This window comes from Lissotriton vulgaris, chromosome 5 (genome assembly GCF_964263255.1).
Source record: "Lissotriton vulgaris chromosome 5, aLisVul1.2, whole genome shotgun sequence".
Classification (NCBI taxonomy): Eukaryota; Metazoa; Chordata; class Amphibia; order Caudata; family Salamandridae; genus Lissotriton; species Lissotriton vulgaris.
Genome location: NC_141693.1, coordinates 819,408,250 through 819,429,784, shown reverse-complemented (window position 1 = coordinate 819,429,784; position 21,535 = coordinate 819,408,250). Strand labels below are relative to the sequence as shown.

Genomic DNA, 21,535 nt, shown 5'->3' with positions numbered 1-21,535 from the left:
CTGATCGCCTCGCCTACTTAAAGTCGTCCTCTCCCGCGCAGCGGGATCGCGCAGTGGGACGCCGTCGCTTAGCCGGAGTCATGCCTGAGTCCTGCCCGTCTGCGCCCGTCCGCGCCAAGGACGTGCCGGGCACGGCGGAGTTCTGGTATTTTAATTCTCAGGTTCAGCTGCACAGGATTGCGCTATGATTGTATATTCTGCCGCCACACTGCGGCTCTTAGGACGTTCTGTCCCGAGATGTATACATGCACCTTTACACCCGCTCTGTGGCCCTTATCAGTGCGCCTGTGGCCAGTGGGCAGTGGACTCTCCGGTTAAGATATGCCAGGAGGCTCTTCCGGTCGCTTCGCGTAGCAACCGTCAGGCTCATGCTCTGCGTATCCTGAGCTTTAATGCGAGGTCCCTAGTTCAACACCACCAAGCCGTTAGGGACTTGATGCGAGATGAGGCCCCTGACATCGTGGCTATCACGGAAACGTGGCTGAAGGACGATGATACGGCCATTATTTATCTGGCATTTCCCTCTGATTTATCGGTCTTCACCCTGAATCGATCGACTAGGGGAGGGGGCATCGCTCTCGCAGTGAGATCTACTCTCTCTTGTTGTTGGTCTGCCCTTAACATCGCAGGCTGCGAGACTGCTGTCTTTAAAATTTCGGTCAACCCTCAGTTCTCCCTTTCAGGGATGGTAGTTTATCGCCCTCCGGGAAGCGAGGTGGCATTTAGGGCTGCCTTCCCTGATGCTGTTAGTTCGCTGGCGGTGGGGTGTGCCAATTTTTCTATCTTGGGGGACCTTAATTTGCATTTCGATAATCAGAATATCCCTACGGTGTGCTGTATTCTAGCCGATCTGGAGGCTCTTCAACTCCATCAAATAGTGCGGCTTCCCACACATGTAGGTGGCCATACGTTAGATCCGTTCTTTACGAACTTGATAGAGGCCTCAGTTACGGCTGTAACTCCGCTCGGCTGGACGGACCACTCTTTAGTGGCCATTGATGTCCCCGTGCCCGGATTTTCTCCTTCTGCTCCCGCAAGGTTGGTCTCCACACGGCATTGGAGTAAACTGAGACTTGAGGACCTACATAGAGCCTTCGCAAAGGCGCCGTTGGGACCTCTGGAGGATGTAGATGCAGGCTACGATCGGTTCTGCTCTTGGATCACTAAGGCACTTGACTCCCTGATTCCCATCTCGACCAGGAAAATTAGTTCCCGGGAGTCAAGCCCTTGGTATGATAGTGCATTACGTGCACTCAAGGGCAGTTGTAGGCAAGCAGAGAGGGAATGGCGGAAGGTGTACAACAGCGGGCCGTTAAAACTTACCATTGTGCTATATGCTGGGCCCGGGCAGCTTTCTACGCTGCAGAGTTTGGCAATAGCCCTAATCCATCAAAAACCATCTTCAAGTGGTAAAGGACCTTGTGGCAAAGCGGGCCTCGGCAACAACAATGAGCTCCACGGCGCATTGTGAGGCCCTTGCCCTGTTCTTTTTAGAAAAAGTTCAGAACATCTACTTAACATTCCCTGATACTAGGCCACCGGCGGGTACTCTATGTAACATCTCTGGAGATTCTCTGCTGCATGTGCTGCCCCTGTTGACATCTGAGGGATTTGACATCTTGGCTCAGCAGGTGAAATCCGGGTCGCCCACCGATCCGCTCAAGCCAGCCCTTTTTAGACACCAGCTGTTTATGGGTCGTACTTCAGTACTCTCCCTGATTAACATCTCGCTGGCCTCGGGTACGGTTCCAGCAAGTTGGAAGCGGGCTGTGGTTTCTCCTATTTTAAAGAAACCCTCCTTGGACCCGTAAAAGCCGGAAAGCTATCGGCCTATTTCCCTGCTCCCCTGGCCGACCAAAGTTGTGGAGGCCCATGTGAACAAGGTTCTCTCCGACCACCTTTCTCGAGCTAACATCCTTGACCCCACCCAGAACGGGTTCCGTGCTGGACACAGCACGGAGACCGCCCTTCTCACCATGGCTGAACATCTTTGCACAGTGATGGATGCAGGACAGACGGCGGCGCTTGTTTTATTAGATCTAAGCGCCGCCTTTGATACTGTCTCTCATCCTATCCTGTTGCATCGCCTGGAGGAGATAGGAGTGGGGGGATCCGCCCTCCAGTGGTTCCGGTCCTTCCTTGATGGTCGCTTCTTCAGCGTTGCGGTGCCACCGTTCCAGTCCAAGTTCCATCCTCTGAAACAGGGAGTGCCGCAGGGATCCTCGCTGAGCCCCACGTTGTTTAATCTATACGTGAGACCGCTGGCTGAGGTTGTCAGGCAGTGGGGTATGACCATGGTGTCATATGCCGATGACACCCAGCTAGCGGTTACGATCAGCGGGGATGCGGACCAGGATGCCCCCAGGTTTCAGAGTGGACTTAGGGCGGTGGCAAGCTGGATGAAGGCCAACTGTCTCCAGCTCAACGCGAAGAAAACCGAGATCATGATCGTCGGTAGAAGGGCGGATCTCTGGGGGGACAGGTGGTGGCCTTCGGAGCTTGGGTCGGCCCCTCTTCCGGTGACGGAATTGAAAAACTTGGGAGTGTGGATGGATCCCACTCTCAGTTTTGTGGGGCACACAAAAAAAACGGCTGCCTGCTGCTTTGGAATCCTCTGGGCTCTGCGTCCAGTCCTGAAGTTCTTCGACCCCCGCACCCGGCAGCTGGTAATACAGTCGACTGTTATATCGCGCCTGGATTATGCCAGCTCTCTCCTGGTGGGCGCTAACCTGGCCGAAGTCACCCGCCTTCAGCGCGTGCAGAACGCCGCTGCCAGAGCAATTGTTGGTCTTCCCAGATCCTGCCCTGTTTCCAGTACTTTGAAAGCGTTGCACTGGTTGCCAGTCAGGGCCAGAATTCAATTCAAGTTACTGTGTTTAGCCTTCAAGATTCTAAAGGGTACGGCTCCTCAAATACTTATGGACCTCCTGTCCTGGTATGTCCCCACTCGGCATCTGAGATCTCTGGGCCAAGCTCTCACTATCACTCCCAGATACAAGCTGTGCCGTGTTGGGGGTCGTTCCTTCTGGGTCAAAGCAGCCGAACTGTTGAACTCCCTTCCGGTGGAGATTCGGTTGTTGGAGGATCTTTTTTCTTTTCGTAAGGCTATTAAAACTTTCTTATTTCAACCTGGTTCTTTCTTTTCAGCTGTTGTGTTTCTTGTGGCTGTTGCGTGTTACCTTGCCATGCGCCAGGACGCCCCTTGGCTGGGGCAGCTGTGCGCAGTACAAATCCACGTAACATAACATAACATAAAATAACATCTGTCACACATAACGAAACAACTTCCAACAACCCATAACTGAACTCTGATATTCTGAACACATAGTGTAAATTAACACCTAAAAGTGAACTCCAGAAGAGTGCTTAGTGACCATGAATAGATGTCATTTTGATACTTGTGTACCACATTGGCACTTTAAATGTGCATATTTAGGTAGGACGCAGAGCAGTGGCCTGTTGGGCCAGTGCATGTGAGTGTTGGCCTGTGTCTGGGTGTCACATACATTCCATTGCTGGAGGCACTTATTATGCCACTGTATTTCAAGTGGCCTTTGAGTAGCCCATTTTTGCTGTTTTATCCTGTTATCTTGATTAATGTAAATGTCCTTTAATTCTCCTTACATTTTTGGTGACTCTTGAGTCATAGTCTGAGTTTTACGAATTTTAAAAGCGCACAATTCATTTCAGTGCGAGGCCCCAGAAGGCAAGAAACTCCATGCAACTACATTCCTATACTGCTGGATTTCTAGTGCTGGACAATGAGATGCCAAAAAAGAAATATGGACAAAAGGATGTATTGATTGTTTTTTCCCTCTAAAAGTAATCAATAAAATATTTGCTGTTTCACATTTCTAAGATATATTGAGTGGAAAACTATGCTATAATTGTATACCTTTTGTCGCTGAGTCATAATTGTTTTTTTTAATGCAGGTAAGTTTCTTTAAATCACATAGATTGTGATTGATTGATTACCACACCACCTATCGGTAAAGGTGAGTTCTGCAGCATTATGAGCAACATCCTGTTTGAGCCACTAACACACTGTACTCCAACAGCTTGGTGGAGGGAGTGTGGAGCAGGCATAGCATCATTCTTTCATTATTTCTAAACACTAACAAAGAGAGATGTCTTCTATTCCTGCCAAGAGGGTACATGCAATTGATGGTGCCAGCTTCAAGAGCATGTCAGGCTGCTAGATGGCCGAATGGAGCCAGCACACATACAAAATAGCAAAAATTGGAAGTCACTTAACTTTCATTACAGAAAAGACAGACAGATTGCCTAATATTTATAAAATCATGGGAAGGTTTGCAGAATCAATTAGTCCTTGCATTTCGGATTTGCACTCAGCATGAAAATGTGTTCAATGTTTGCGACTAGTTTTTCAGTATAGTCGATTAGTAATTAAATTAAGGTGCTACGTTTGATGGGTGTATTTTCATGCAAACGTCACAGTTATTGTCCTTTAGAAGGCTTGTTCTATTCTGTGAAGACTGCCAGAGACTCACCGAGCTTTGCTGGTGCTTGCACCGTGGCCCTGCCCATGGGTGCACTATTAGCAGCACCAATCTTTAAATCTTGGAAACTAAAGTGATTCAGAGATCCACCAAGGCTTCCTACCTGGAATCCTTTGCGCAGACAGATGCAGTTACCACAACAGCTCCAGTATCATAGGCTCCCTCTGGGAAAGCATCACTTCCTCCTAATCTCTGATTCTGCGGGGAGGCGGCTCAAGATGAAACTCTCTCTGTCTCTGATGGACATGGCCTCCATCTCACCAGGGGGCATGCGGTGCTCAGCAGGACACCCACAGCCAGGTACTTCACTCTGACAATAAAGGCCCTTGGTACAAGTCACTCAGAAAACAGGCCAATCTGTCCATACCCCTGGAGTTACCCAAACTGGGGGCGTACATCAGGGGGAGGAAAATCGAATCCCTGATGAACCAGAGCCTGAGGGGCCTCAAAGACATGAGGGATTGTGATGGAAACTGTAATCCGGGGTCTGATTCACCCAGTAATTCCTCTTTCATCCCAGTCTTTGAAATCGAGATTTCATCATTTTGTAATCAGTGGGGGATGTGGGGTCAGAAAGAAGGCTGCATGGACATGCACATACATATGCCCCATTCCCGGTGCACTGTTGGAGAAGGGTCAGCAGCTGAAGCCCCTCAGCACATCAAGGGCACAGAGGGCACATCCATCCCTCACTGTGAGGAGACACAAGCTTTAATCAAGCTGGTATGAACTCCAGGGGCCTGCCCCGGCCCTTCTGTGTATTTAACCCTGCTTCCTCTAAACTGCATTGTTTGCATTTCCATATGTGGAAATCACCATCGAGGCCAGAATTCAGACTTTGATCCCAGCTGTTGCCTTTTATTTCAAAGCTGCAGCCTGGCTACTCTTGTCAGAAGTTTCTTTGCTGCACCTGGTCCCTGAGCCAGAGAGGTTCTTGTCTTCAGGCAGGTGAGTAACCATTTATTAACATTCATTGCATGTCCCACAGGTTTTAAGCATCTCATGGCGCATATTTAAACCTGTTGTGAAAATAGCACAAAGCACTTTTGTCCCTCCCAGGCCACGCTCATTTCTTTTGCTAAACGAGTCTTAGCGGCAACTGCAGCCTGACAAGCTCACCACATGCTGTGGCTGCAAAGCACTTCACCTCGGGCCCTGCAACAAAGTTTAAAACAACTGGGAGTTACAATCTGGAAAGAAACAGGGAGACAGGAGACAAATGGACCTGGAAACCATTAGAGCGATCTATAGTGCCTTTTATAACAAGCATCGACAAAGCCAACTGCTCCGACATTTGTTCTGTGCGTGCACATATTGGCATAGATCACACACATGTAGACTCATATGAAGATAGCAACATGCATATCGACATACAGCGCACCTATAGCAGCACACCTGCATGGTTCATGCACACACAGTTCAACACACAGACAGAAACACACACAGTCCAGGCATACACGTGTCAGTGCGCACATGGCCTACAAATATCAGGGCACATGGAACGCAGACACTACCAGACATGCAGTCACTGACTGATGCACACAAGCACTTTAATGATCAAATAGAGAACTCTATAGACACACATGGATCCACAACACACAATGGCAGTCACAAATCACACATGCAGGATTCAGTAGCTAGACACATTTACTGACTGAAAAAGAAATCAACAGACGTATTCTGACTTCAACACCAAGTGATCTTTAACTCCTCTGTACCCAGGGTGATTAAACCAGTGGTCAATGCCCATTCAGTCCTTGGCCTCTCCTTTGGTGATGGGTGTTGTTGCATGTAAGCATACTGAGTTTTAAAGACCCTAGACAAAAGGCATAAGTGCACAATACATATTTGAAAGAAGGTAGGTGGGTTCTGAGATGGGAGGTGGCTGTGTATGTGAGTGTGTGGTGTTTCTGTAAGCCTAGCAGAAAGGCATTGGAGCACCGTACATGATTGAAGGCAGGACCGGGGGTTCTGAGATGGAAGCTGGCTGACCCCATCGGCAGACAACTGTGAGAGTGTTAGCAACTTTTTCTCTGACAAAATTATCCAAACCTACTCTACGTTTAATAAAAAACCTTCCCCTGAGGATGCTGACATGGAATCCCTAGAACCTCATCCTGTTGCCTGCTCTCACTTAGGAAATGTTGTCTCTTTCACGGAGGAACAAGTTGCTAAAGCTATGTTTAAGGTCAAATTGGGTTCTCCTCTCGATCCCTGTCCACATTTTATCTTTTCTCATCTTATACCAGTTCTTTTCCTCTATGTTACACACATTTTTTATCAGTCACTAGATACTGCCATGTTCCCTGAGTCTTGGAAACTAGCTATTGTATCTCCCCTGGCAAAAACAAGCTGGCATAGAGGTTACTAACATTATATAGACCAATCTCCCAACTTCCTTACCTTTCCAAAGTCTTTGAGAAATTGGTAAACCGACAACTAATCCACTACTTTGTGATAAATGAGCTATGGGATCCTACTCAGACCGGCTTTAGTGCTTCCAACAGCACAGAGGCTACCCTACTGGCCATACTAGACAACATCTGACTTTTGCTGGATCAAGGTAAAGCTGCAGCCTTGATCCTTTTGGACCTGCCGGCGGCATTTGACACTGTTTCATATGACCAACTGCTATGAACTTTACATAATAAAGGGCTTCATTCTAAGGCTCTGCAGTGGTTCAACATTTTTCTGCTGAATGGAACCCAATCAGTACAAATGGGGTCCTTCTCCTCCAACCCCAAAACTATCAAATGCGGTATTCCACGGGGAGCTTCCTTCAGCCTATCCTTATTTAATGCGTATGTCTCCCCCCTGGTTACGATTGGTAGAAAATACAATTTAAACATCCGGTTATACGCTGATGATACCCAGTTGTTGAGTGCATTCATGGAGAACTATAAGCCCATCAATAGCAATCTGAACCACTGCCTCTCAGAAACTGTGGACTGGATGTCAATCCAATGCAAACAAATCAGACGCACCACTGTTTGGCAATGCATCTTCAGTCTGGGACAAAACTTGGTGGCCCCAGAAATTGGGCACTGTCCCTATGCCTAAACGTGTTGTGAAAAATCTAGGAATCCTGGTACATAATGTACTAAACATGCAGGACCAAGTCCAAGCTCTCTGTGGCAAAAGCTTTGCTATGCTAAAACTACTCAGGAGAATTTTCAGGTGAATCCCTTTAAACTGGAGGAAAAGCATTTCCCAGGTCCTACTGACCATCAATCTAGACTACCGAAACGTGCATTATGTTGGCATGGCTAACTATCTTTTTTCCTGCTTACCGGTTGTTCAGAATGCTGCAGCAAAACTCGTTTGCAACAAAACTAAGTACAGTTTGGCCTTGGCCTGTCTGAAAGATTTACATTGGCTGCCTATCAGACAAAGAGCCACGGTTAAGCTCCTATGCCATGCGCACAGAGCGTTGTATAAACTTGGCTCCAGAATACTGCAGGACACACTGGAATTCTATGTTCCCTCTTGCGTCATTAGGTCCGGCAGCCTCATCCTAGCCAAAACTCCACACATCAGAAAAGTCAGAACGGGGGGGTTGCTCCTTCACCTATCTGACATCTACGCACTGGAACAACCTCTTGCTCGAGCTTCGTCTCATGGAAAATCACATGAGTTTCAGAAAAAACTGAAGACGTGGTTCTTTTGAGGACTCAAGTAGTGACACTTTCTGATTTTTGGCTCTAAATCCGATTTGTACCTAGTATTTACTACTGTCAGGGACTGTCCGGGACTATGTGGGGGACACAGTCAGGGACTTGGACAAGGACTGGGAACTGGGTAGAAGACGTACATAGAAAGGAGGAGTACAGTGCTGCCCAGGATCATACAGGGAGTCAGAGGAGAAAGAGGGATCCAAAGGGGAAGCTTGTACAAGTGAACAAGACGGGTAAGACTATGAAAGGAAGGGCACTCACAAGGCAATTTAGCATTCAGACTATCTACACCCAGGGTGGACGTGCAAGACATATATATAATACAGCATTAACAATAAAGGGGGGTGTGGGGTAAAGCACTGAGGAGCTCCACATGGTAAGACTGAAGCTCAGTAAGTTTCTTACCCGCAATTGCTGTTACAGATACTGACTGCAAATACCCACATGTAGGATATGCATGCAAAGGCAGGGTCTGTGGAGCTTATACCTATAGTGATGTTATAAATGTAACTCAAAGACAAAACTCACAGTGAACAAGAAACACCACCTAGGTAGTCAGCTGAGCCCACCGATCCTGGCGATCAAACAGGAATGCGCAAGGCAGTAACAGCAAAGGGGTAGAACTATACACAAGCACAATAGACAAGGAGCTAGCAAGGAGGAGTGCTTAACAGGAAAGGAAGGAAATGACAGGGCACACTTGGCAGAAAGCAGGTAACACACATACAATTCCCAAATAGTGTCCAAATGGCTGGAAGTCAAGATATGCATGCAGGGGAGTGTCTGGAAGCATATTAGAACACTGGAGAGTCCCACAGTTCAGACCCCTGGTGGCGGACACGAGAACATAGGAGCGAATCGTGACAACTACATCCCATTCTAAACAGTTATTCAATCTAGCCTGCTGCGATGTCCCTTGAGATGAATGTTGAGCCAAAAAGCTTGAATACACCCCTCAGAGCCACACCAAGCATCCAAGACCTGAGGGGCACCACTTGGGGTCAGGAACTCACTTCAGGTTAGTCCAGCTGCTGCTGCATGATGTTGGCGAGCCTTTTATGTCTCTTAGGCTCCGATCAGGAGGCCAGCAGACAAGACATTGGAGTCACTCTGGTAGCCCTGGGTTAAATCAATCAATCAATCAACCGATAAATCAATCAGGACATTTGTAGAGTGCACTGCATACCCGTGAGGGTCTCAAGGTGCTGGAGGGGGGGGGTGCTGCTACTGGTCATAGAGCCAGGTCTTGAGGAGTCTTCGGAAGGCCAGTAGGTCTTGGGTCTGCCGTAGGTTGCTGGGGAGGGTGTTCCAGGTCTTGGCGGTGAGGTGGGAGAAGGATCTACCACCGGCGGTCGTTCTTCGGATGGGGGACTGTGGCGAGGGCGAGGCCGGGGGAGTGGAGCTGGCGGGTGGGGGTGAAGAAGCTGAGTCGTCTGTTGAGGTATGCTGGGCCGGTTTTGTGGAGAGCTTTGTTTGCGTGGATGAGGAGCTTGAAGGTTATCCTCTTGCTGACGGGAGCAAGTGCAGGTGTCTCAGGGTGTGATATGGCTACGGCGGGGGATGACAAGGATCAGACGTGCAGAGGCGTTCTGCATGCGTAGTAGTTATCTCAGGAGCTTGCCCGACGGTCCTGCATAGAGGGCGTTTCCGTAGTCCAACCTTCTGCTGACGAGGGCCTGGGTGACTGTTCTTCTTGTTTCGGTGGGGATCCACTTGAAGATCCTGCGGAGCATTCAGAGGGTGTTGAAGCAGGACGAGGAGACTGCGTTGACCTGCTTAGTCATGGAGAGGGTGGAGTCGAGGATGACCCCTAGGTTGCGTGCATGGTCGGTGGGTGTCGGGGCTGTTCCTAGTGTTGTTGGCCACCAGGAGTCGTCCCAAGCTGAAGGGGTAGGGCCTAGGATGAAGACCTCCGTCTTGTCTGAGTTCAGCTTCAGTCGGCTGTTCCTCATCCATTCGGCAACAGCCTTCATTTCTTCGTGGAGGTTGGTTTGGCAGTGTGAGGGTCTTTGGTGAGGAGTGGATAAGCTGGGTGTCATCGGCGTAGGAGATGATGTTGATGTTGTGCTGTCGGGCGATGTGGGTGAGGGGTGCCATGTAGATGTTGAACAGCGTTGGGCTGAGGGATGAGCCCTGGAATACACTGCAGATGATCTCGGTAGCACTGGAGTGGAAAGGGGTGAGGCGGACGCTTTGTGTTCTGCAGGAGAGGAAGGAGATGGTCCAGTCCAGAGCCTTCTCTTGGATCCCAGCGTTGTATAGGCGTGTTTGGAGTGTGCGGTGGCAGACCGCGTCGAAGGCGGCTGACAGGTCCAGGAGGATGAGGGCCGTTGTTTCTCTGTTGTCTAGCAGGGTCCTGATGTCGTCGGTGGTGGCGATGAGGGCGGTTTCGGTGCTATGGTTTCTGCGGAACCCGGACTGCGATGGGGCCAGGATGCTGTTCTTCTCGAGATAGTGGGTCAGTTGTTTGTTGACGATTTTCTCGATGACCTTCGCCGGGAACGGGAGAAGGGAGATGGGCCGGAATTTCTTGAGGTCCTTGGGGTCTGCCTTGGGCTTCTTGAGTAAGTGGTTGATCTCTGCATGTTTCCGGAGATGTTGATTACTTTCCAGAGATGGGGTGCGATGGCTGTGCTGGCTTTGTTGAAGATGTGGTGTGGGCATGGGTCTGATGGTGATCCCGAGTGGATGGTGTTCATGATCTTTCAGGTGTCCTCGTCGTTGATGCAGGTCCAGGAGAGCAGGCGGTTGGTGCAGGTGGTGGTGGTGAATGTCTCAGTGGTAGTCGGGGCAGTCAGAACATTGAAGCTGTCATGGATGTCGGCGATCTTGCGGTGGAAGAAGGTGGCCAGCGAGTCAGGATGAAGTTGAAGGTTGTGTTCTTCTTCCCCCCAGGCAAGAGGTCATCAGGGCAGAAAGAAAGCAATCTAGCAAAGCAGCAGCAGATCAGCTGTCCAGCAGAGTGGCAGTCCTATTAGCAGGACTGCAGTCCTTCTTCCTGGCATAGTATCCACAGCTCTAGAGGTGCACTGAAGAGTTGGAGCCTGAGGTCCTACTTTTTACTTGTGTGCCCTTGTTCTGGAAGGAGGGAGATGCTTCTAGACAGTGGTTTTGACGTGTAAGGAATTTCCTGACTCCCCTGCCCTGGCTCCAAGCTGGCTGCAGTGACAATGTGAGGTCGGTAGGCTGTTTGTGTGAAGGCAAAGTATAAGCTATTCAGTTGCAAATAGGGCTGTGCTCAACTCCTCCCCCATCCTGCTATCAGATGGCCCACCCAGGCACACCTAATCCCTCTATTGTGTGACTGGCTGGGAGGAATTCACAAAGTCTGTCAATTACACCCAGTAATATGACCCAAGCCAGGCGCAAAAAGGGGTAAAGGCAGGAACATGCCAAAATTTCTAAAAGTGCACTTTTCAAAATTGTAATGAAAAATCTGACTTTACCATTAAAGATGGGTGACCATTGAAATTTCATAGACACCAAGCTGCTTGCTCCCAATTGGAATGGAATGTATAACTTATTAAATATAATAAGGATTCCTTAATGTTATCCTATAGGGGTGGTAGTGAGCGGTCATACAGTAGAGAAAAAAAGGTTTAGGTGTTTTTCTCTACTGGGACATATAACACTTAAAAGTACATGTTCAACCTTTTCATTGCACAGGACCTTGCTCTAAGGGCTACCTTCGGCCTACCTTAGGGGTGAGTTATGTGTAATAAAAGGGGAGCTTAAGGCTTGAAAAGGGGGTTATAATGCCAAGTCGATATGGCATTTCAAAACTGCTTTCAGGCTGCAATTGCAGAACTGGGACATGTTTTAAAGTGCTACTTAAGTGGGTGGAACAATAGGGGTTGCAGGCCCTCTTGCAGCATTTATTTACAGGCCCCGGGTACATGGTATACCCCTCTACAAGGGACTAATAGGTAAATTAAACATGCCAATTGGATACAAATCTATTTAACTAGGTTTTAGGGAAGGAATCAGAAGAAATTTACACTGGTTTAAAGTCCCAAGGCCAACAAAAATAAGAGCATCAAAATGGAGTACGAGTGGCAAAAGGTTTTGGGGAAGACCACCCTAAGTCTGATAAGTCTAATAATGTTGTTGTTCGTTGGCTGACTCCCTTTTTGAGTTAATTCCTCATCAATTTATATGTCGACATCATTGGGTGCACACGTAGCATACATGTGGTCTTTAGGTAATCCATGTAGAACATGTTCATTGTTAACAATTTGTTTTTTTGATGGACCAGCAATTGATTGCTCATCTGAGGTACTCAATGGGGTTTGAAGCTTCTCTCCATTGGGCTCGAAGCATAACAATGAGTCAGGCCACTCATCAAGAGCTGCGTCGGAAAGTACCACTGGTGATTTTGCTCTGTCATGAATAGAATTTTGTAGATGGGACAGGTGCATTGCTAGACATTGTCTCTAGTGCTCATTTAGAGGTTGAATTATTGTTTCCATAGAAAGGTAAGCCACTGGGAGATGTTCCAGTTGAAATTCAAAGATTATTTCAGTGAGGTTATGCACCAGAACACAGGTTTTACTTATGCATCATCCATTTTGCAAAAGGGGAGCATCCAGTGCTCACTGAGTTCAGACAGCAAAGCATGTCCCAAGTAGCATACTAGAGTCTCTCTGTAGGTTTGTTGGGCTGTATACGTGTACTCCATGTTGCTGATTCCTTGTCGGAACAGGAGAAAGATGATGATACCTCAGCTGATTAACAGTGTTGTGACTGGAAATGCTCCAAGAAGGCTGGAGAACAAAGAATGAAAAAGTGAAAGAATCATTTCAAATACTGTATCAAACCAATTCACTAAACCAGATCCAATGTTCTTTAAAAAGATACACCAAACCTGTGAAATAACCCATGTTCATACAATATCTGCTAAATGTGTTGGGTCTTGCATGTGTAACAGCCCCTGAATTCCTGAAACAATTCTGTCTGTCTGCAGATTATAAACATCAGCCTCGAAAGTCAAAGGGATATCTTTTTGCTAGAGAACAGACAGTAACATGTTTCAATTATCAAAACACATAGACTTCAGGTTTATACTAGGCAAGGGATGTGCCTAGTGCTATTTTAAGGTGGAAAATACAAGGTCATTCCACCACACTGAATAATTTCAGAAACTGTTATCAGGTACTGCTGTCCGAGTTCCAACCCACTGCAGGTAACATTTGCTAGAAATAAATGAGAACCAATATTCAGGCGTTCTTGATGAGTAGGAATGGAAGCAGGTAAAACACAGCTTAACCCTGGCATTAAAGCACTACACATTGCGTGTAAGGATATGGTGTCTCATAGAAGGGAGCATCCTAGAAGATTTCAGAAATTTGCTGTACTGCTAGACACAAAGTCATGTTCATTTTCATTTAAACAAATGTGAGAAAAAGGAAACTTCCATGAATAGAACAATTGTGCATTTTACATAGTTTCATACCAGCCAACGGATTTATATTTCTGACTGTCATGAAAATAAAAGGTTTAAATGGGCAAGGAAATAAGCATGCATAAGCCAGAGATAGTTGGAGTGTCACTAACGGTAAATGGTGCATCTTCAGTTTTGTAAGGATGAAACAGGGCTGTGGACAGAATCTGGTTTAATAAGTACACTCTCTTAGAAAGTGTGTACACTCCATTGTTTTCTTGGTCTAACTGTCTAACTTCTTTCTGCAGCACCTTTTTCAGAATATTTATGCAATTCATTATAAATAGTGTATATTCCTGTGATGAGGAAACGTTTATTTCTTTTAGAACATGGTCAGAAAGAAATCAGAAAAATCCAAATTTTCCTTAATTAAGTAAAAGGGTTCCGTTACGGCTATCATTGGCACAGCTTACTTACACTGTATGTAGTAACTATTACAAGTGTTTGTGTATGATAACACTAATCCGGATGATTAAATTTAGTTCCAGGATTGTTGGAAAGAAAACGTTGCATATAGCTGTCAGAATCATAAGGCCATAAATTGTTTGACAGATTTGCTCTGTTTTGCGACGAACGTGGACTGACAATCAATACCACTAAAACAAAGTTGATGGTAATGCCCCCATCTAAAAAAGCAAAGAGAATTTGCATCACTCTTAATGGTTCGCCGCTAGAGGGGGTGGAGGAATTTGACTACCTGAGAGTCAGGATCAACAGTAAAATTAAATGGGACTCACATGTCGCCAAAATGCTCCTAAACCTCAAAAGAGTATCTGGAGTAATTCTGAGGAACCAACGAATGTCTGTCAGTAGGCCCATAGCCCCAGCACTAGCTGTTTACGAAGGAAAGGCACTGGCCTCTGCAGTTTATGGCTCTGAACTATGGGGCAGTAAGAATATAGTTGATTTGGTTAGAGCCGAGAACAAGTTTTTGAGGGACTTAGATTCCCACCCTACCTCGACTCCATTGAAGCCCCTCTTCCTTGATATGGGCAAACGCTCGGTCTCCGATATAGTTCGCCTCCGCCCTTTGCTGTTCTGGGTGCACCTGAGAAGGACACCAGAACTGGCAAAATATGCCTTGGTGTTGGACGAACTGATCTCCTTGAATAGTGCTAACAAGATACAGTGGCTTAATAAATTGAGGCAGCTGGTTATGAATTTGGGGTTGGTGGAATTTTGGATCTCGCAGTCTCCACCCCCCCAGGGGGGCTGTTAAGAAAATCTATTGGGAGTGGGTTCATGCTGAGGAACTGAAGAGTCTAAAATGGGGAGCCCTAACTACCAAATTTCTGGAACGCAAGCCCACGAGGAAGCTTGAACCATGGTAAACAACCTTTACAACGCAACTTTTACAACGCAGTGCCTTTACGACGCAACTTTTACAATGCAAACCATTACAACGCATTGCGCTGGGGGCCGCGCTCTAGGATAGGGAATAGGTTTAATTTACTATCCAACACCTTCCCTACCATCCACGGGGACTGGAGTTGGAATAGTAAATTAAACTATTCACCATCAAGCGCCCCAAAGCACTATGCGTTGTAAAAACCGCGTTGTAAAGGCATGCGTGGTAAAAGTATGCGTTGTAACGTCATACATCCTTGAACCATTCCTGGATTTTATTCAAGTTCCAAAAGATAGATCTCTTTTTTTTTAAATGAGGTATGGGACACTTCCTCTTAATAACTTCATGGAGGGCTGGAAAGGAACGCAAGCTTTACATTCTACCTGTCCAAACTGCCCATGTGTGTCTGAATCCTTACCCCACTTCCTGTTTGCCTGCAAAGCATATCAAAGAGCTAGATCACGATGGTTAAAACCAGTATGCAGGGAGTTGGGAGTTAGTGACTATAGGGTTGCCCTACGCATCTTCTTTTCAGACACAACATCTCTGCTTATTGTATGTGGGGTTACAAAATACTTTTCAAGTGCTTGACTGATACATACTAGGTCGATAAACTCAAACAAAGCTGTGAATTTGCCTGTATAGAAAGTCCATATGTACATCATTATCTTGCACTTTATTTCCTGTTATCAGGGTTTTAAATAAAAAAATTGTATATAGATTTTTTTTAACGTCTTTTATTGTCCCTATATTTGTGAATTGGACATACTAATTTATGCGTGTTTTCATGTCTAGAATGTATGTACTTTTATGATATGTAATATATCGAATAAAGTAATCCAACCAACCAACCATAAGGCCATAAGTCTAGTTTTCAATAGTCAGTTGAGTGGGATTATAGGCTCCATTGTGTAACATCTCATTTATGTGTGAGAAAGACATATTCATTTCGATATGCCAATTATTCAACATGGTCAAGTCAACTTTGGTAAAAAAAAAGGTTTCTTCAAGTTCCTCATTGCTCCACATCCCAGACAGGTAGTCTGTTGGATAGTTTTGTTTAGAAAGATTGTTTCTTTCTGATTTATTCAGGCTCAAAATGAGGCATTTTTGCATTAGATCTGCCTGCAAAAAAGGGATTCCCAAAATACTTTTTTCATTAACATTTACTTTCAAGAATCATATCCTTGAATGATTTTGACTAAACTCAGTTGAGTAAATTAGCTTGTTGGTAATGATCATATTTTTTGGAAGCGGTTGTAGCCTCTGTGTGAAATGGTAGGCTGAAGGATGTGATCTGTCAGCACTCTGAAAATAGGGGATTTCTTCAAGAAATTAGAAAGACTATCAGGGAGCAGGGCCTATTGTGTGCAATTACTAATTACTCTAGGATAGATAGCTTATGTGTGAAATAATGGGCGTTGTAGTCATAACAATCAATTTCCTTATAATAGGGATCTGTATTATTCAGAGTAGCTTATGCCTGTAAATCAGAAATCATTCTTTTAACAATTTCAATGTCCCAATCATCTGATATAGACCCGGATATTATCACATCATTCATTTAAACTTTTATCACATAAGGCAATTGGAATACTTCAGAGGGTTCCATAATCTGTTATGGAATGTTTTCCCATATTGGGGCACAGGATGAGCTGCAATGTTTTCAATGTAAAACCTTCTTTGGGCTCTGTGAGATTAAGAGTGAGGCTACACTTCAAGAACCACAGGTGAGGCAATTGTCCTTACAGGGATAAAAAGTCCATTAAACAATGAGTATCAGTGTCAACCACAAAAGGAGAATAACATTTCCCAAAGCGATCCAGGCGCAGGACCACAGTGAAAGCAAAAACTTGTCCCAAAACCATTAACAAATGGAAAGCATTCTTTGGTGGTAAGAGACTGTATAAAGGGTTGAAAAATCTGTGAAATATCCAGTCATTTTAAATATTGTTGGTCTCTTGAGGCTCTTAAAAGGGTACCAGTTCAAATGATGTAGCATCAGGTTGAATTTCATAGAAAATCATGGAATTAGGGTAGACAGTCGCCATCAGCTGTATTTGTTGAACTCAATGTTCTGCGTAGAGTGTTGCACTCGATTATCCCCAGCCGGGAAATCAAGCCAGTCATGTTAATGCTTTATCCATGGAACACAGCATTCACAGTAGGGAGAGGCTGTGAGGCACTACTCTGAACCGTTCTTGGTGCCTTCGAGTGGTCTGCTGTAGAGAACTAGCCACATAGTGTTCTTCAACGTGATCAATACACACTAGTCTGGTTATTTTTTTTTTCTCGATTTTTCAGATCTTTAATTCCAGTGTTTAGACATTACATTTAGGGCAACAAATAAAATGTACAAAAGCTACATAAAAGTGAACCAAATCACTCGAAATCATCAATAAAAAAACAAATATATTACATAAAAAATGACCAAAATTCATACACAATTTTTTTTGCTCAAAACATTTTATTGATTGTTTCCAGAGAACAAAAAAGAAACATACAATAAGGATGTAAGCGACATTGATGGATAACAACAGAATGAGGGGCCATTACAAAACATAAAAGAGCACAAAATCTTCATGGGCGATGTCAAATCAAGGGGAACAGGGTAAAATAAGTAATAAGTATAAAGGTATACAAAAGAGACAAAGGTGATAATCAGTGTAACCTCGAGCATAAACATCATATATGAAGCATCAACACAAGACGAGTGACCCACAGGTAGACCAGATTCGGAAGTAACTGGGTCAGCAGGATTAATATAGAGGGAGCAAGTACGTATGTACAGGACAGGCCTAGAAGTTGGAATGTGAGGTTGTATGGGCCCGGGGATGAGGGAGTGTGGTGAGTTCAAGGAGGTTTCTGTGCACTAAAGTAATTGTCAAGCGAGACCCACTATGAGGAGGGCGCCATGGGTTGTTTTGGAGTGAGATGTTGTCAGCACCTCTCAGATTGGTTACCCAATGTATCCAACACTTTAAGGAGACTTTACGAGTGTCTTTCCAATTATTCAAAACCATCTTTACAGCGGCAGTGATGAGAAGGTCAACTAGGGCCTTGTAATTATCTGTTAAAAAGTCAACTCTTAGAAAGCCAAAAACCAGGGTGGATAGCTCTCTGGCAGGGGAGAAGGAGAAAACCTTGGTAAGGAAGGCAAAGATTTTGTCCCAGAAAGAAGTAACACATACACAATGGAGTAGGAGGTGTTCTAGGTCCCCATCTTTCTCATTACAGTTCCAGCAAGTGGCATTGTCTCTAATATTATGTAGAAAGAGGCGTGCCGGTGTCCAGAAAGCTTTATGGAGAAGCCAAACCTTCGTCTGGGAGGGTATAGGGCTTATTTTTTGTCTCGTGGTCGACTCCCAGGTTTTGGACCAATCCAAATGTGAAATCAGAAGTGAGGAGTGAGATTCCCAGAACTAAATTAGATCTTTATTAGGATGGGAGTGCTGTGGCCGTAGAAGTTTGCAGAGTCTGGAGACCTGGTGGCCTAATTTGTTGAGATTAGCAAGAAAGTTTGGGCGTGAGGGAGGCTTTGTGGATAATTTTGCTTTGGTGATCACTGTCTTGATGTTCAAGAAATAGTAAAACTCCATTCGATAGGGGTTATATTTGGCTTGGAATTCATTAAAGGAGGGGGGTAAGAGTCTCTAAATAGTTGATGTGGGAAGAATATACCCTTACTGATCCATTGTTCATTGTGTAGTGGCTTTCCTTTGTAGCGCATAGAGGGGTTCCACCACAGCGACTCCCAGTCAGAGCGTCTTATGCTATTGTTCAAGAGTTTATCAATTTGCAGCAAGGCAAGTCTTGTGTTTTTAAAGATAAACTTCGAACAGTCGGCCGTACTCGCCTTAGCAGTGAGGATGGATGCTGGTTGGCAAGAAAGGCTGTCTGATATAGTTTGAAATCCACTAGGTTGACCCTTCCCAGGGATTTATCGAGACATAGCTTTATTATCCTGATACTAGCATTTTTCCCTTTCCATAGAAACTTAGGGAGGATATTATCTAGTTTATGGTGAAAGTCTTGGGATAGGGTAAGGGGAAGCATTGTAATGAGGTAATTAACTAGGGGGGAGATCATCATCTTGATGGTCTTGACCTAACCCCACCAAGTTATAAATCAGGGAGACCAGCCATCAAGTTGTGTTTTAATTTTATTTAGTGTGATGGATTCATTATGATGTAGTGTTTCGAGAAGGGAGCTGCCAAATTCAATACCCAAATATTTAATGAAGCCGGTCTGCCATGTGAGACTCGAACTTCCGAGCATGTCTCCAGTGCCATGTATGTTTAGGGGCTTGACCTCAGATTTATCCCGGTTCAATTTGTAACTGGAATGTGTAGAGTAATTCTCAATAGACGACATAAGGGCTCCGATAGAGGTCTCTGGGTTTTCTGTGACTACTAAAATATCATCCAAGTGGGCCGCTAATTTCACTTGTGTGTCCTCAAAATGAACCCCCGCTATGTCTGCTATTAGTGGTTCAAGGGGCAGGAGAAATAGAGCTGGGGAGAGGGGGCAGCCTTGTCTGGTGCCTTGTTCTAAACGAAATGGGTTGGAGAGGGTGCCATTAATGGCGATTCGGGCGGTTGGAGAGGAATATAGTGCCATTACCATATTAATGTAAGAATTCCCCAGATTAAAGGCTCTCATGGAGTGCATTAGGAAAGACCAAAAACTCTATTGAACGCTTTTTCTGCGTCCAGGGTTTTGGTGACCAAGGGGGCGGATATTGTTTTGGCTTTCTCAAGTATGTGGCACAATAACCTTGTGTTATCGTTGGATAATCTATATTTTAGGATGCCGACTTGAGAATTGCTAATTAACTTAGGGATGACGGCATTGAGTCTGCTAGCCAGAATCTTCTCGTAAATTTTGCAGTCCGGATTTATGAGTGAGATAGGTCGTTAATTTTTGGTTAGGAGGGGGTTTTTACCCTCCTTCGGGATAACGATTATAGTGGCTTCATCCATTGTATCAGAGACACTGCCTGAAATAGCAATCAAATTGAATAATTTTAGAAGTATGGGGTTGATTGGTTCATGAAATGCTTTGTAGAAGCCTGCTGAAAACCCATCTGGGCCCGGGCTTTATTGCTTTTGAGGGATTTAATAGCCACAGATATTTCCTTGTCTGTGATGGGGTATCCTAGTGTAGCGCTATCTTCGTCAGAGAGCTTGGGGAGTTTGAAATCGTCTAGGTATTTAGTAAAAGCGTCCGGCTCGAACGACATCCTATTTTTATAGAGGTCCTCATAAAAAGCCTGAAAGGAGGCTAGAATTTTGTCTTGTTTGGTGTGAGTGTTATTAGCAGGGTCTTTAATCAAAGTTATTGTTAGTAGTTTTTGTCTGTGTTTGAGGTAGGATGCGAGCAGTTTGCCTGCTTTATTCCCCTCACATAGCTTCATAGCCTTGAATTTATTGAGTCTCAACAGAAGGAAGGTACCCTATATGGTATACAGGGAGGGGGTAATAAGCATGAAAAACTGTAACCCTGTGGTGTAAAAAGGGGCCTATTTGGCACAAGGGAATGTGTTTTGTTACCCAAAACTAATGAACATTATTAACTATTAAGTCATAAATGCATTTACAATTCTTCGGTGTTGACAAGAGTCACAGTGTTCTATAAATCACATACAAATTTATAAAAGTAGGGTGTATTTTATTCGATTCAATGCCTCCCTGTGGGTTACACTCTAAAAAGCAACGATTACACCTGTAATCAGTTAAAAAATAAAAATAAAACATACATAAACAATACAATGTTATAAACAGTTAACAGGTTAAAAAACAGTCGATGCAGTGTTTCGGTGAGCAATTGTCTTTTCCACCTTCATCAGGACAAACAATGATACGTGTTCTAAAAATAAAACCAACAACAACAACATTTAAAAGCCTATACTTATACTGTGACCCATTGATTAAATACATTGTCTAATTCCTCTCTATTTGCACGATTCAACAACACTGTTACCAAGGGTATAATCATCTCTGTTTATCTACCTGTCAGTATGATAAACCATTTTTCTTAATGTCCCCATACTAAACCAAGTTTTTTTTCCACCGTTGTATAACTCATGAGCAACACAATGAATAATCAATTAATCTATTCCATTTGAGGGGCAAAATGGTCCCAGTACTACATAAAACTACTTTTCTGGTTGCATGGGGTCATGTTCTCTGAAGTTTGTTTAGTATCACAATACCTTATGTTATTCTTTTGTGGAATGTGATTCATCAATTTCACGATTTCTAAATTTCCAAGATTAAGCCTTTTCTTCTCTAGCTCTATTGTGAGAAGCTTTGAAAATAGAAAGCAACCGTTATGTTCTGTCATTAGGTTCATTGTAGGCAATATTGAAATATACCGTGCCTATATGTTCTAATGTCATTACCTGATTGTTATTGTTCCTATTTGATAGTTTTCTGATGTTTTAAACCAATTCTGCACGTTGGAGCCACCGCTCAATACGTCTTGTGCTTTCATATGTAGCCCTCGCGTATGTAGGTTGGCTAAGCTATGAAAAACAACAACAGACTTCCCT

The 21,535-nt window shown here is 44.8% G+C and overlaps 1 long non-coding RNA gene across 1 annotated transcript in view; it reads left to right on the top strand.

Moving 5' to 3' along the window:
• Positions 1–5,403: 5,403 nt before the first annotated feature.
• The window catches only part of LOC147711642 (uncharacterized), a 540,558-nt gene continuing 524,426 nt past the window's right edge, over positions 5,404–21,535 (top strand). The window contains exon 1 of the long non-coding RNA XR_015295953.1: positions 5,404–5,468. This is a non-coding gene — a long non-coding RNA (uncharacterized LOC147711642). The remainder of the gene's footprint in view (positions 5,469–21,535) is intronic.